The sequence below is a fragment of the Canis aureus genome, chromosome 26, assembly GCF_053574225.1.
Source record: "Canis aureus isolate CA01 chromosome 26, VMU_Caureus_v.1.0, whole genome shotgun sequence".
Classification (NCBI taxonomy): domain Eukaryota; kingdom Metazoa; phylum Chordata; class Mammalia; order Carnivora; family Canidae; genus Canis; species Canis aureus.
This window is the reverse complement of record NC_135636.1, coordinates 44,337,976-44,355,046: the sequence shown is the minus strand read 5'-3', so window position 1 is coordinate 44,355,046 and position 17,071 is coordinate 44,337,976. Positions and strand designations below refer to the sequence as shown.

The 17,071-nt window shown below is 40.2% G+C and overlaps 2 long non-coding RNA genes across 5 annotated transcripts in view; one reads left to right on the top strand and one right to left on the bottom strand.

Annotated features, from left to right (window-relative positions):
- LOC144298539 (uncharacterized) overlaps positions 1-17,071 on the top strand; it is a 104,273-nt gene that overhangs the window by 62,644 nt on the left and 24,558 nt on the right. The window lies entirely within an intron of this gene.
- Positions 1,469-17,071, bottom strand: part of LOC144298540 (uncharacterized) — a 196,192-nt gene continuing 180,589 nt past the window's right edge. Inside the window, exons 5-7 of one of the 2 annotated variants that reach the window (XR_013365470.1) lie at positions 10,144-10,341; positions 8,410-8,614; positions 1,469-3,474 (exon numbers count right to left, since the gene is read on the bottom strand). This is a non-coding gene — a long non-coding RNA (uncharacterized LOC144298540). The remainder of the gene's footprint in view (positions 3,475-8,409; positions 8,615-10,143; positions 10,342-17,071) is intronic. The other variant, XR_013365469.1, reaches the window with a different exon arrangement.

Below are 17,071 nucleotides of genomic sequence, written 5' to 3'. Positions count from 1 at the left end.
TGGGGGGCAAAATTATGGGTATTTTGAGGGTCAGGACCCATATTCACTCACACTGATGCTAGGCAAGTGCTGGAAACATTGATGAACAAGACACACAAGTCCCTTCCTTCATGGAGGTTACGTTTTAAATGAGATGTCGGGGCGGGGGGGGTGGAGTGCGGTAGAGATAACAAATACATGAACAAATAAAGAATAATCTTGATGTTTAGTGCAATGGAAGAAATACATGGGGCGATTTTGGCAAATCATAGCAGGGTGTCCTCCAGATGGGGTGTCAGGGCAGGCGTCTCTGAGTTGGTGGCACTCAAGCTAGGACAGGCTAAATGAGAGGATGCGAGGATGTAGAAAGCAGAGCAGAAAAGCTCGTTTCCCTTGTCTGTGGGGGATACTATCCAAGACTCCCATTGATCCCTGAAACCATGGACAGTACTAAACTCTCTATACACAATGTGTTTTCCTATACATAAGTGCCTATGATATGAGTAAGTTTAATTTATAAACTGAGCATAGTAAGAGATAAACAACAGTAACTAATGATTATAAAATAGAACAAGTATAGTATGCTGTAATAAAAGTTATATGAATATAGTCTCTCTCTCTCTCAAAATATCTTACTATATGGTACTCACCCTTCTTTTTGTGATGATGTAGGATGGTACAAAGCCTACGTGATGAGATGGAGTGAGCTGAATGACCTAGGCGTTGTGATACAGCATCAGGCGACTATTGACCTTCTGATGCTTTGTGGGCCATCCAGTCTCTGTCCCAACTGTGCTCGCTTCAGCAGCACATATACCAACAACTCAGCTCTGCTGTTTTAAGGCCAGAGTGGCCATAGACCATATGTAAACCAAAGGGGAGTGACTGTGTTTCAATAAAACTTTATTTATGAACCTTGAATTTAACTTGCATGTGATTTTATGTATCACGATATATTATTCTGGGTTTTCTTTTTTATTAAACATGAAAAATATAAACGGTCTTCTTAGCTCATAGGCTGAACGAAAGCAGACAGGGGTGGGGGTGGGGGGCTGCCAAATTGGCCCATAGGCCGTGGTTGGCTGACTACTGCCTTAATCTGAAAGCAACATGGGTGGAATAAAATGTTTCACCCTAGTAGTCACTGATTCACTACTGAAGGGAGAAAGAGGCAAGCGGAGGGGTGGGAGAGAGAGACAGGAAGGAGAGAGAAAGTGAGGAAAAAAATATGCAAATTGCATTAATTTTTAACTTGGACAACTTTAGATAACTCTTGGTACGACTTGCCAAGATAACAATTTAACAATATGTTTGAAACTCGTTAATAATGTGTCTCCCTTTCTTAAGAAAATCCACTTTGAGAAATGTATCCAGATCAAACGAGCAAATAAATGCACAAAGATATATGGGCAAGGATGCTCTTATATTATTATTTACAATAAAAAATTTACAACCTTAACCATGTAGCAAATAGTGGGCTGGTTAGATAATATCGCAATGGGAAATCGCGCATCTATTAAACATGATTATGTAAATGTTTACCTATTGACACATAAAGGCACTGATGATATATGAAGGACAAACTGCAGGTCACAAACTATTAGGTTTCCGGTGAGGCCACTTTTGCAACACACGTAGTTGTGTGTATATACACACAAGGGAACACCAGAAAGCTGCCTAACAAAATATTTATATTGGTTGCTCCTGGATGAAAAGATTATGGGGTTTTATACATTTTTCTATATTTGCTAAAATTTATATTATTAGAAGATGTTGCTCTTATCGGCACAAAAATGTAGATTGTAAAAATAGGATAGGCAAAGATAATTTGGGAGGCTCTCAGCTTTGTGCCATGTGTAAAAGATTTCATCTAAAAATATCTTAAAAATACAACTCCCTTCAGATTCTTTGAGTGTCTGGATGCTTTCTTCCATCTTCTCCTAAGCTACATATTGAATATGTGTTTTCTTCTTGTTGGATGGTTAAATTCATAACCTGCACCCGCCCCGCCCCCCCAAGCCTGTTCCAGTAACCTGCCATCTGTCTTCTTTCTGACCTGTTGAGAACTCACAAAAACATTAGTTCTCTCGAAAGCATGGCACTTGGGAACAACGTAGAGGGAGACATGGAATTTTTATTGCTTTTCTTCTGTTTTCCTTTCTCTGGGTCCTACTTTTTCTCCCTGCCTGTGCACCAGTGGGGCCGGTATGCGTACTTGCTCCCACACTCTGTCGCCTCTAGAGCCATGCTCTCGCTATGACAGTGACAGCAGCCATCCTGGTTGTGATTTATCTTCGCAAGTTGCCAAATCGCTCTTGGTTGCATGTCTGTGCTTGGTGAATAATGAGAAAGACCTACCATCCATCTAAGGACAAAACAATGTGAGCAGTTACATTTAAATTTAGCCATTCTCCCCCCACAGCCCCCCCCCCACCAGCTTATTTCTTCTTTTCTGATCGAAAAGGGCCCATTTAAGGGCCTTTGTGGTAAATACCCAAATAATAGTGTCACAAAGGCGGAAGATCATTTTTCACCAGCGTCAACGATCGCTGTGGATAGGCTGCCATCCTGAAGTTGCAAACTCTGCTCAAAGTCTGGTCCCTTAATAGCAATTGCTCTGGACCTTCAGAGGGGACTCATTTCAATGTCAACTACTGAAGCTCAGGTTATTGCACCGGCAATGCTGTTGGTAAATTGCAGGAAGACACAACCTCTGTGTAAGGCAACATTTGGGATCTGGGTATGTCTCCCTGACAAACAATCAGGGAAGGATGAAACACATAATCTCCACCTGATATGACAGCAGTGATGTGTGGGGGAGAGGGAAATCTGGGGACGAGAGGACCGGAGTTTGAATCTTTGCTCAGCCACTTATTGTCTGGCTGTTTGACTTGAGCAAATTATGTCTTCTCTGCATCTGCTCCTTCATCTATGAAATGGATTATTCACACCTATTTGCAGGGATGTTAGGTGGGTGTGGCAGATTGTGTTTCCCAAAGACGGCAGTGCGAATATCTCCGGTGCTACGATTTCTAGAAGGCACCCACTGCCTTATCCAGAAGGAGAGTCTAATTTTTCTTCCTTTGAGTCTGGGCAGACTTGTGACTCGTAACCAACAGAATGTGGTGGGAGTGAAGCTGTGTGCCTTTTGACCATAGGGCGCAAACAGTGTTGTGGCTTCTGTCTTGTGAGATGAGGCATTCACCTGACCCTACGGAAGAAGTGCAAATACCCTGGGGCTGCCATGCTGTGAGGCAGCCCAAGCAGCCGTGTGGAGAAGCCAACGTGAGGTTGTTACAATCAATAAATCCAGCTGAAGTCCCACCAACACCCAGCATTAACCATCAGCCACACGAGAGAAGCCACTCCAGATCATTTCAGCTCCCAATCGCCAGTTAACCTGAGTGTCCCAGTCTTCTCAGTAGATGCCCCCGACACGGTGAAGCAGAGGCTGGTCATCCTTTGTGCTCTGTCCAGCTTCCTCACCCACACTATCTGAGAACAAAGGAAAACAATTGCCTTATGCCACTAAATTTGGGGTGATTTGCTATGTAGCAATAGCAACAGGAAAAGGATGCTCAGGAAACAAAATCCTATAGAGCAAGTAGCACATAGTAGGACTCTTAATGAGTGGCAATTCTAATTATTTACATCATTTTCTTCTCTAAATTAGACTTCAGGTATGACAGGAGGTGGTAAAATAGCCACACGGGGACCTCCACCTCTAGGCGATGGGAGGGAATGAATCTGTCCAGCTTTCATGCATTCATGCACACACGTCAGTGGTATCCAGATGTTTACTGGATAGTAACATGCCAGGCATGCCGCTGGGTGCCCGGCAATGGTGACAACAGAGACATGGACTGTCCCCACAAGGAGTCCGGGTGGGCAGAAAGATAAATGAATGAATAAATGAGTAAGAAAATGGCAAAGCTGTGAAGAAGCAAAGTAGGATCATGTATTAGGGGCTGGGGAGATGACACGAAGCTGCTTACCCTACCCACTGGTAGGCATAGGGAGTTCCAGGAAGCTTAAGAGAACTGCTGATTTCCACGCCTCATGTTTGCAAGTTCTGACTCCCTGGGTCTCAGGCAATGGTCCCAGAAGCTCTTTGAAGCTGGGGACACCCCCGCCCCCTGCATGGTCACGGCTGTACTCTGCGGCCCAGTGCAGGTTTCGTTCCTGGACTAGACATTCGTTTCAATAGTTGCAAATGTATGGAGTACTCTGCAAGAATCCTCAGAAATTCCATGTGAAGAAATCCAGGGATACTGTGTCACATACCAAATCTACATGCTTATAACATATAATTGATCCATAGAGTATTAAATATAGAGAACCACTTAGGTAATATTAACGCCTTGGATTTTGACTCCTGGACTGTAACTCCTTGAATTTTATAGCAGACACGTTTTTGTGTCAGCTAAAAATATTGTCATTAAACAATAGTAAACGCATAAAATTTCACATGAAGTATGATGTCACAAGCACAAATAAAGTTCCTTTTAGCATCTCCCTTGCTGTGATGCCTCCCCGCTTTGTGTGGTAACCTCTATATCAATTCGCTTTTTCTTCGACTTTCTAAGGATTTTCATGGACATGTATGTGCCTGTGGAACCTACAAAATACCGTTGTGTTTTTAGAAAGTTTTGATTATTAGAAAGGTGAGTCGTGTTACTGCAACTTGCTCTTTTTTTTTAATTTTTATTTATTTATGATAGTCAGAGAGAGAGAGAGAGAGAGAGAGAGAGGCAGAGACACAGGCAGAGGGAGAAGCAGGCTCCATGCACTGGGAGCCCGACGTGGGATTCGATCCCGGGTCTCCAGGATCATGCCCTGGGCCAAAGGCAGGTGCTAAACCGCTGCGCCACCCAGGGATCCCAAATTGCTCTTTTAAAAAGATTTATCTATTTAAGCAGAGGAGAGGTAGAAGTAGAGGGAGAGAATCCTCAAGTAGACTTCCTCACTGAGCATGGAGCCTGATGTGGGGCTCAATCTCATGACCCTGAGATCATGACTTGAGCCAAAATGAAGAGTTGGATGGTTAACCAACTGAACCACCCAGATGCTCCTGTAACTTGCTTTTTTTCCTCTCAAAAATATGTCTTAAGGACTTGTTTATGTAGGGCCATAGAGATCCTTCTTGTTTTTTTTTTTTTTTATCACAGCACCCCATTTCATTCTTTCATGCTTTATTTCACCATCTCCTCTGTGATGGACAATAACCTTCCAGTTATTGCACCTTCCCGAAGGAATGCACATGTCCCCTTGTGTCCTGGTGTGAAGGGTTCTCTAGGCCACAGCAGAGGAGCAAATGGCTTAGTCAAGATCATCAGTGGCCAAGTCAAGTCAATGGCACATAGATTTTGTATTTTTATTTTAATTTTTTAAAAAAAGATTTAGTTTATTTATGAGAGACACAGAGAGAGAGGGAGAGACAAAGGCAGAGGGAGAAGCAGGCTTCCTGCGGGGAGCCCGATGTGGAACTTGATCCCGGGACTACGGGATCACACCCTGAGCCAAAGGCAGGTGCTCAACCACTGAGCACCCAGGCGTCCCATTATATTTTTATTGGCATTCTATCTAGTGGTTGAAAGATGACTTATTTCTCCATATTTTGCCATCAGTTAATTTTTAAATCAAGTATTAATTGAATGGATGATTGGCATTCCAGAAAGTCCAAAGCGTATAACATGTGTTACTATGTTATATTATATTAAAATGTACAGTGTGGTGTTTAAATGTAGATGGCCCTTGTTCTGGGTTGGCTTGTCCCTTTTCTCCAATAACCTGAGGGACAGGGGTGGACAAACAGAATCCTTGCCTCCTGGATAGAAATACTTCAGGAAGCCAGAAGGACACCAAGAAGTAGATGTGTTGGTTTGGAGGCTGCTGTCCTGCACGCCTGAGAGCAGGGAGGGGGTGGAAGGAGAGGCATGGTACAGAAAATCATGACACACATGCAGAATTGTTTCCTAATAAAAAAAAAAATCTCTCAAAGTTTTCCACGAGGCCCTGTCAGCAGCTCTTCAAGCAGCATGGCTTATTTTAAATTTTATTTAAATCAACAAATTGCACACACTTGAACACGGAAACAGAATACAAGGAAAACACAAGCTGCCCTAACAGAGCAATGTCTAATAAACATTATGCTACTCAGAGATATTTGCTGTTTAATCACCCCACAAAAGGACGCATTCAGCCAAAAGATGTCAGATAGCATCTTGCTAAAGGCAATGGTGCCAGCTTTCCTGGCTTCTGAGTTCATGAAGCTAATTTTTTTTCTCTCCTCCCCATTTGCCTTTTCTTTTAATACCAAGATCTGAGAGGCTCTCTCTCTTGGACCATTCAGAGGATAACGCATTTGTGCTTTGAGTAATAATAATAATATCCATTTATTCAATAGTTTCTTTTTCAAAAAAAAATCTAAGTTCTCCCTACACTCACAATGGGGTTCAAACTCACGATCCCAAAATCAAGGGTCACATGATTTACTGAGTGGGCCAGGAGCCCCTGATCAATAGTTTCTTTGTCAGGACTGGCTATATACTTTGTGGGGCCTGTTGGGGATGAAAATGTGGAGCCCCTTGTTCAAAAATTATAGGAATTTCAACAATAAAAACAGAGCATTAAGCCAAGCATGTGGTGTTTCTGACTGTAGGCCTGGTACAGTTGCCCAAGTTGGGCACCTAGGAAGCCAGCCTTGATTTGTGGCTATCTGGGGGAAGATCTGAGTTCTCCCCTGCTCTGCTCCATGAAAAGGCAATATGACTGGATCAATGAAACCCCATGAGATTGACAGTGGTTGGCCCTGGAAGGTTTTCTAAGGATGGACCAGCTAACTGCTCAGCTTTTATTTTGCTGGCTGGTATGCAGGCTGAGGGATAAGTTACTAGGGGAAAAAGGAAATATTTGAAAGTCAGGGTTGGGAATTATATAGGCCAGAAGGAAAAAAGGAGGAAAACTAAAAGACACTGGTGCCCAGAGTAGAATTTAAGGAAAGAACAGATTTGAAAAGTGATTTTTAAAAATGACTCTTTGCAAACAAATAATCCACTTAAGAAATGGGCAGAAGACATGAATAGACATTTTTTCCAAAGAAGACATCCAGATGGCTAACAGACACATGAAAAGATGCTCAACATCACTCATAATCAGGGAAATACAAATGAAAACCACGATGAGATCCCACCTCACACCTGTCAGAATGGCTAAAATTGACAAGACAGGAAACAACAGGTATTGGTGAGGATGTAGAGAAAGGCCATCCCCCTCACACTGTTGGTGGGAACACGAATGGACACAGCCACTCTGGAAAACAGTGTGGAGGTTCCTCAAAAAGTTAAAAATAGAGCTACCCTATGACCTAGCAATTGCACTATTAGGTATTTATCCAAAGGATACAAAAATACTGATTCAAAGGGGCACATGCATCCTGCTGTTTTATAGCAGCTTTATCAACAAAGCCAAATTATGGAAAAAAACCAAATGTCCATCAACTGATGAAGGTTAAAGAAGAAGTGGTATACAAATACAATGGAATATTTCTCTGCCTTCAAAAAGAATGAAATCTTGTTATTTGCAATGAGCTAGAGTATATTATGCTAAGCAAAATAAGTCAGCCAGAGAAAGACAAATACCACATGATTTCACTCATGTGTAATTTAAGAAACAAAACAGATGAACATAGGGGAAAGGGGGGCAAGAGAGAAGGAGGCAAACCATAAGAGACTATAGAGAACAAAGTGTGGGTTGCTGGAGGGGAAGGGGTTGGGGGGATGGGGCAGCTGGGTGATGGGCATTCAGGAGGGCACTTGTGATGAGCACCGGGTGTTATATTTAAGTGATGAATCACTGAATTCTACTCCTGAAATCAATATTACACTATATGTTAACTGGAATTGAAATAAAAACTTAAAATACATAAATAAATGAAATAAAATAAAATAAAGTGATGTTTTGCTACATGGTATGTGATGTATATCCTTTTCCTTTTTTTCCCTAAAAACTCTTCAGCAAAAACTACTTAGTCGCTAAAGCAACGAGAAAGAATGTGGTGAGATGCTATATAAGGGCTTAAAGTGGGTAAAAGGGAAGATCTGAGGCCACCCATGAGATTATCACTTTGTGTCCCACATAAATTAATTCTCCCAACAAAGCAATAATAACTTCATTACAGAACTTCATGTGCCCATTTTCTATTAAGTGGTCAGCTTTTTGAAAAATACTGATTTATAGGAGTTCTTATTAAGGAAACTAGTCCTTCATCATATGAGTTACAACTATGTTTCCCATTTGCCTCTTAGTTTTGTTTTCGGTATCGTTCTCCCCCACGCAAATTCTTTATAAATATTTGTATTAGCTTGCTAGGGCTGATATAATAAATGACCACAACGGGGTGACTTAAAACAACAAAATTTATTCTCTTACAGTTCTGGAGGGTAGAGGTTCCAAATCAAGGTGGTGGGCAGGGTCATGTTTTCCCCAAAGGCTCTTGGGAAAATCCTGTCTTCTTCCAGCTTCCGGTGATTACCAGTAATTCTTAGTGAACCTTGGCTGTGATAGCATCTCCAGGGTCTGCCTTTGTCTTCACATGGCCTTCTTCCCTGAGCATCTGGGCATCCAAATTTCCTTCCTGTTGCAAAGACATTAGTCATTAAGGCCCATCTTAATGTATTATAACCTCATCTTAACAGGATTACATTGGATAAGACCAAGAGTTTTTTTTCATCCTGCAACAATGAAAAACCTTCTTCCATATTTTCTAGAAAATAATAGGTTCCATTAAGAAGTTGCATTTAAATGCTTGAACATCTGGTATAAGTTTTAGTGGAGTGAGGAAGGATTTTTTTTTTCAAATGGCTATTCAGATGTCTTCATAATACATATTGAATAATGAATCTTTTCCAAACTTATTTCAGGGTCACTCTTGTACATAATAAATGTCCATATTTATTTGTGCCTATTTTCTAACCTTATTCTATTCCATTGATGTATTTATTCTGCATCAGAACCACCATGGTTTTGCCATCATAGTGTTTTTTTTTTTTTTGCCAACGTAGTGTTAGAATACAATGCAGAATTTCCCTGACTCTTCTTATTTATATATTTTTTATTGAACTTTAGAATTAGATCTTCCAGCTCAAGAAAAGTGATAGCATTTCTACTGAAATCATGTTAAATATATAGATTTAAAAATCATGCCAATATCCATTTTTTAAAAGTCTTCTTCTAACTCCCTTAGAAGCAATTTAAAGTCATCTTCTTCAAAGTCTGTCCCATAGCTTTTTAAGTTTAATGCTAGAAGGGATTATCTATCAAGAAAGGATATTGACTTCTATCAAAAGCCTTTCAGCATCTATGGTGACACATTTTTCTTTTGATCTAATAATATAGGTTTTCCTAATGCCGAATTGTTCCTGAATGTTAAGAAGTTGGGAAGTAAATTCTTCCTACACTTACTAGCTTTGCCTCCTTGTAAAAATTCCTTTATCTTATGGAGAGAGTTTTCTGTAAACTGGGAATGGTTGTAGTGCTGCCATTTTTGCCTTCTCGGATTCCATCTCCTTCTTTGTGAAACTGCAAAGGGATCATTTTCCTTTGGTGAGTCAGTCTTCCCCACTCTCCATGCATATGGTATGAGAGGGGCTGGCTCCTTCACCAGGTCCAGGGATGGACACATAGCCCAGGAACTTCCCCCACCCAGTGACATTGATTTGTTTAAGGATGACACAAGCTGGGCCAACAAGAAGCAGCTCTGGACTATTTTGGGACCTAACTGCTTTTGTTGAACTTCTAGGGTATGAACATGTTCATGGCTATATTGTCAACACGTGGCAAAGGCCCTGAGAAACAGAGGAAGTAAAAGCTGAGAACAAATGAGACAGTGATAGCAAGAGATTTGATGAAATGCTTTGAATACTTGGAACAAACACTCCTAATCACTGCGTGAGTATTGACTTGAAAAGAAGAAGAAGGAAGAGGAGGAGGAGGGGGAGAGAAAGAGAGTAGGAGGAAGGGAGAGGGAGAGACAGGAGGGGGACGATGGGGAATAATAACAACAATAATAACAACTAATAACAACAATAACAATAAAACAACAACAACAACAACAATAATAATAAAACAGCAGGAGTTTAACACTAACATTTACTGAATACTTACTATGGACCAGATATCATGAGCACTTTTCATGCACTGACTTGAAAAAATCTTCATAATAATCCAATGAGGGAGATGTTCTTAGTCTTCCATTTTCCAATGAGAAAACAGAGGTCCAAAGAGTATTGATAACTTGCTCAATGTCACAGGGCTAGTTAGTATGGAGTCAGGATTCAAACCCGGACTGTCTTGCTTCAACATCTAAATACAAACAATATCTGATTTATGATAGTTTGACTAACAATTTCTCAACTTTACAATGATGTGAAAGGGATACGCATTCAGCAGAAACCATTTTTGGAATTTTGATTTTTGGATCTTTCCCTGGGCTAGTGATATGCAGTCTAGTCTGCTCCTCTCCCATGATGCTGGGCAGAAGCTCCCAGTCAGCCCCATGGTCACCAGGGTCAACAACCATCCTAGACCCTTACAGCCATCTGTCTCTCTCTCTTTTAGTACAGTACTCAGTACATTACATGACATATTCCACACTTTAATTAGGATTTAGTAGGATTTGTGTTAGATGATTTTGCACAACTGTAGGTTCAAGTATGCGTTCCCAGCGCATTAAGACAGGCTGGGGGAAGCTATGATGGATGGTAGGTTAAATGTAGTAAATGCATTTGTGACTTACTACATTTTCAAGTTACGATGGGTTTATCAGGAGGTAACCCCATCAGATGCTGAGGAAGATCTATACTTGTGCTAATAAAAGAGCTTCCTGTTCAAAATCTGTTTGAGAAGTGTTTCTGTCCTCTGCCATAAAAACAACGTAATTTAAACTCCATCATCATAATACCTACTTTGAAAAGTTGTTAAGAGTCTTAACCAAGTTTGTATCTGTCAATTTACTTGGTCAGTACCTGGCACGTAACAAGTCTCCAACTATTAGATGCTGCTGTCGCAGTGAGTCATGGAGTCTCACGGCCCAACCTTCTCAAAGAATCACAGAGAAGTAAAGACTAGCCTTTTAGAAATGATTTATATTATTAGTCTTGCCTGAAATTGCTGGAAATGCAAACTCACATTCTTAGAAGGGCCAGGCTCAGGGTGTCTTTTGATCTTTAATGCTACTGACATTTTGGGACAAGCAATCCTCAGTTGCGGGGCTGAGTTGTACATTGTAGGATGTTTAATAGCATCCCCGGCCTCTACCCACTAGATGTCAGTAGCACCCCCCACAGCCCTGTATGACAATCAAAAATATCTCCAGATACTGCCAGATGTACCCCCGCAGGCTGAAATCACCCCCAGGTTGAAACTACTGGTGTAACTGGCTGAAGGTTACCCTTAGACTCTGTGAGCCGTGGTGTCTGTTTCATACACAAGGCAATGCTCCTTCTAAGGGGGCAGCTCCACTATTCAGCTCCACTGGTTGTTGCTGAGGAAGACTATGGACTCATTATTGGCAGATCATCCAAAATATCTAGTTTGGGAATTTTTTAGTCTACTTTTACATATTTGATTAGAGTTTTAAATATTTCTCTGCAGGGCCTTAGTTCCTCTTATTGGAGAAGGATTTTAGAAATCAAGGTTTGGGTGCTTGAAAGATACAAAGTACCTAAAGTGGCATAAAAAGAATTAGAAAATCAGAATAACCCTAAATCTATTAAAGAATTTGATTTTCTAACTAAAATTCTTCTCAGAAGATCAATTCCAGGCCCAGACAGTTTCACTCAAAAATCCTATACAATATTTTGAGAATAAATGCTACTAACATTAAACATGTTCAAAAAATAGAGAAGAGAACATTTCCACCTCATTGAAGATGCCAATGCCATAATACCAAGAGTGGACAGATTTGTAACAAGAGAAAATGACCCTACAGATTAATACCTCATGAACATAAACACAAAAATTCTTAACAAATATTTTAAATGGAATCCATTGTTATATATAAAAGAAGTAAAACATCATGACCAAGTGGTGCTTAATCCCAGGAAAGCAAGGTTGGGTTACTATTTGAACATTAATCAATATAATTCACCAGATAACAGAATAAAGGGGGAAAAATACTACCAGCCAGCCAGATACAAAAACATTATTTGATTAAAATCAATATCTATTCATGATAAAAGTTTCCACCAAAATAGCAATAGAAAGAACTTTCTCAACCTGAAAAGGGGCACCAAAGAACAACCCAAAACTTTCACCATTCCTGCTTGATGCAGAAGGGCTGAATACGTTCCTCCTAAGATCAATGATATAACAATGATTTCTGATCCACCACTTCTGCTCAAATTGTCCTGGCATCCTAGATATTACAAGTCAAGGAAAAGTAATAAAAGGCTTTCCTAGGAAGACAGTTTTTGAACTATGTTTGTTTATAGATGGTATGATCACAAACACAGGAAATTCTAAGAACTTTACAAAAAAATCTACTAGAACTAATTGATGAATTTATCAATGTCACAGGCAACAAGATTAATATTCAAAAACCAGTTGCATTTCTAGATACTATCAACACAGAATTGGTAAATAATATTCAAACATATAACTTATAATAGCATCAAAACCCATGAAGTACCTAGAAATATATTTAACACAATATTTGCGAGGACTGTATGCTGAAAATAGAAAATATTGCAGATGTGATATTAAAAAAGGCCTAAATAAATGGAAAGGTATACGTGATCATGGATTAGATGACTCAATATCATTAAGAAGTTAGTTCTCCCTAAAATGGTCTAAAGATTCAACGCAATCCCATTCAAAATCCCACCAGTCTTTTGTAGAAATTGACAGTATGATTTTAAAATCTATATGGGCATATGAACAACAGCTTAAAATAAAGTGGCTGACCACAAGTATTGATAAGGATCTGGAACAACTGAAACTCTCAAATTTTAATGCTAGGAATTTAAAATGGTACAACCGCTTTGGAGAACTTCTTGGCAATTTCTCATAAAGTTAAATATATACTTAGCATGCACCCTAGCAATTCCACTTTCAAGAGTTCACCTAAAAGAGATGAAAGTATACATCCACACAAAGTTGTATGTACACATATTCATACCACCTCTACTCACAATAACCTACAAACTGGGAACAGCCCTAATGCCTATCTATAAATGAATGGATAAAAAATAGTGGTATATCCATGTAACGAATAAGTCCACACCACTCAGTAATAAAAAGGGAGAAACTTGTGAGACATGGATGGATCTCAAAAACATTATGCTAAGCAAAAAATTCAGATACTAAAAAAGCAAAACCACACACACACACATTGAATAATTCCATTAAATTAAGTTCCAGTACAGGCAAAATTATAGTGACAGAAGAAGATCAGTGCTTGTCTGGGGTTGTAGAAAGAGCTCTGAGAATTAACTATAAAGAGGCATCAGGAATTTCTTGGTGTAATGAAATTGTTCTATGCCTTTACTGCTGTGACGGGTGTGAAGGCATATATGTTCTTGAAAACTCATCAAACTACACTGAAATAGGAGCTTTTTACTGTATGTATATTCTATCTCAATAAAGTTGATGTAGGGGGAGAAAGTGCTTTGCAGAGAAGACAACTTGCTTGGATTCATCCTTCATGTTTTCTCTTGGCACATGATAGTTAGCTGCTTGAAAGAAAATGCCCAAGAAAAAGATGTTCCGTTAAGATACAACCACATATTGAGAGAATATACAGAACTTGGGAGTTGCCTACACAAGTGGACACCAGTATGACACGAAAAGTTATTTCAGTTACAATGTCACAAATGTCAACTTAATGTCACAGTATCTTTCCCCGCAGACAACGTGTAGGCTCAGAATTGTGCCTTTTTTACCATTTGTAATCTAAATTTTAAAAAATCATTGCCAACATTCTAATAGTGGGAGATTCACATAAAAATCTGGATTTTGGATGTAGCTTGTAAAGCTGAGCCCTTGCTCTTTCATGGCACATTGAGCCGAGCTGGCTACTTTAGCCAAGACCTGTGTGCTCCAACATGATGCTGCCAAGGGCCCCACCAGGCAGCCTGCCCCATGTATGTAAAGAGACAGACCCTGGAGCGTGTGTACTGGTGCTCCCTGGACAGTCTTCCTAGTGTCTACAGAAGAGCCATGCTTGGAGCAAAAGTCAATAAACGTGGATAGAACATGGGGCCAGATTCAACACCAATGGCAAGGCCTCAAATTTGCTTGGGGATTTGGGGCCTTTGTTACACATTCTTCAAACCTTTGAGATGGGGGCAAAACTAGTGACATGGTCTTCATTTTCCTGACCTGTGTTTCTTCTGTTTTTCTTGTTCTCTTCAATTTCTTCATCATTTGTTTTATTCTCCCTTCCTTCCTCTAGCCCCTTTCTTTCTTTTCCCACTTCATCGCACAACTGGGATTATAGCATTTAAGAAACAATAATAAGAACACGTAAAATTAGGTTTAGAGAATTTCAACCAGGAGAACTAAACCTCCACTAGACCATGCTGAAAAAAGAAGATAGATCAACAGGCAGAAGGTCTTACCCAGTTTGGGCACCTGTCTCCAGGGATGTAGATTTTCATGGAGACAATTGTTACTGTGTTTCTCTGCCTAGGTTTCTTTGGGCCCTCTGAAATTACAGGTGGAATATTGTGGGGTGTGCATTTTCCTTCAGAGAACAGACTTTGTTTTTCTCATATTCTCAAAATATTTGTGACCCACAAAAAGAAACCTGAAACAGCTCTTTATCTCTCCCACTCCTCTCTCCTTCTGACAATAATCACTGGCACTAACTTCAGGGCCCTAATACCACTATGGGTGAATTTACATTCAACACCAGGAAAATGTCCAGAGGGAATTGCCTACACAGGAGGAGCAGGCTACAACTGCATGCCTCTGGGACAACTGAAATCGGTGAGGCCTTTGCGCATATCTCAGGCTTATCAATGTTCTTTTAATTAATGTATACCAAGGAAAATAATCAAGACTGTGTTGAAAGATTTAGCCACAAGAATGGTCATCACTGCGTTACTTACTACAACGAAAAATGGAAATCATGTATAATATATCCAACAACAATGGATTGTCTAAAAGATTACAGTGCATGAATGCAATGGTATACTCTGGCATCTTTGAAAATGGTGTTGAGAAATATTAGTGATGTGTAAAAAAAATATATCATGTTGTATCAGGAGTCTGCAAACCCTGGCCAACGGGACAGATCCTGCCCATCAGGCATTTTTTGTGAATGTCTGGGTGGTATCTTGGCCACACCCATTTGCTTTCTTACCATCTCTGGCTGGTTTTGTTCTGCAGCTGCAGGACTGAGTAGGTGGGATGGAGGCCCCTTTGGCCAGCAAAGCCCAAGGTATTTATTTACTACCTAGCTCGTTATAGGAAAGGCTTGCTAGCCTCTGTTTTATATTATTAAGTGAACAAATAGTATTATTTCAGAGAGAGAAGGGGGGAAGGAGGGATGGAGAGAACAGCCAAAGTAAACAAACCGAAATGGTGAACAGTGGCTATCCTGGGTGATAGAATCACAGGTAATTTGTGGTTTGCTCCCTTTGCTTCGCAGTCTTCTCCAGAATGTATACCCATTACCTTCACCATCACATGCAAACTTTTTTTTTTTTAACATTGTATTATACCATTTAAAACTGCCACTCTATCTTCCCCAGCCTCCCAATCTCGCCCCATGGATACAGAGGCAGCAAAAGAGTCTCTAGTTATTTTGTTGAGTGGCTGTGAAGCCACCCATCACCCTGTAACCAGGTTCTATTCAGTATTACACCTGCGAGGATATAAGCAACAGGAGAAGAGGAACAGGGCAACGGTGCTTGGAGAAAATTAAGATCTGCAGACGTGACATTTCCTAGAAATCAGCCTGTCTTGGTTTCTCCTGTAATTATTCACCATTTTGTTTACAAATGGGAAATAGCATTCTACTGTTCAGTGTCTTCCAAGAGACTGAAGTTAATTTGAAATAATCCTCCAGCAAAAGCACCAATAAAAGCATCTGGAACGCCCTGATGCCATACCCTCTGGCTACTGACACGATATTATTGATACACAAATCAAAGTTGACTGCTCTGGTAACATTGAGTCCCCTGGCAGCAAGAGCTTTCAACAGAGAAGGTGTTCCTTTCTTAAGACAGGGCCAACGTAATACAAGATTCTCATTGTAACAGGCTCAGCGAAGACATTAAAGAGATCCCGACCAGAAATGTTAAATCTCCTTCTGCTGTTTTCTCTGAGATAGAAAGGGTCTACCCCCCAAAATAATCATCAATAAATAAAAGAAGAAGAAATTCTAACTACACTTAAGAATAGACTCATGAGACAGAGGGAGGCTACAAACGTAATGTGGTATGAGGGCTGTCACAAGATTTCACCTGTCAGAGGGTGAGCTGAGGAACTTCCGCCTGCCTGAAGTTTTCACCATTAGAGTCATTTTGTTGAGACACTGTGTGTTTTAAAAGTCTCTGCTCAAATATAGAATTATTGAACTTCTGGATTTAAAAGGTCCTTAGAGGTCATAAATCCATTCCTGAACTGACATGTGAATCCTCCCTCCAGTATCCCTGCTAAGACATTACCCAACGTTGGAAAGAACTTCTCCCATGATGGGGAACTCATTACTTTAAAAAAAAAAAAAAAGCAACTGTTTCATTTTGAGTGGGCTTTAATTATATAAAAGTATTCCTCAGGGTGAACCAAAATCTGCTTCCCTGTAATTTTTATTCTTTGATCATTAGTCCTACTTCATTAATCCAAATATTTAATATGCACCCTTTCAGGCATGGTCAACATGGTGCCCCCCCCCCCCCCCAGATAACCAAGGTTCCTGATTTCATGGAACTTACAGTCAGTGAGGAAGACAGCCAGCACACAAATAAACTAATCAAGAAGTGAGGTCGTTTCAAACATAGTCAAGAAAAGTGAAGCAATAATGACCAGAGAGAGTGAGGAGAAGCTACGTTGGATGGAGAGCATTATGGGTGAAATTGCGCCCCCT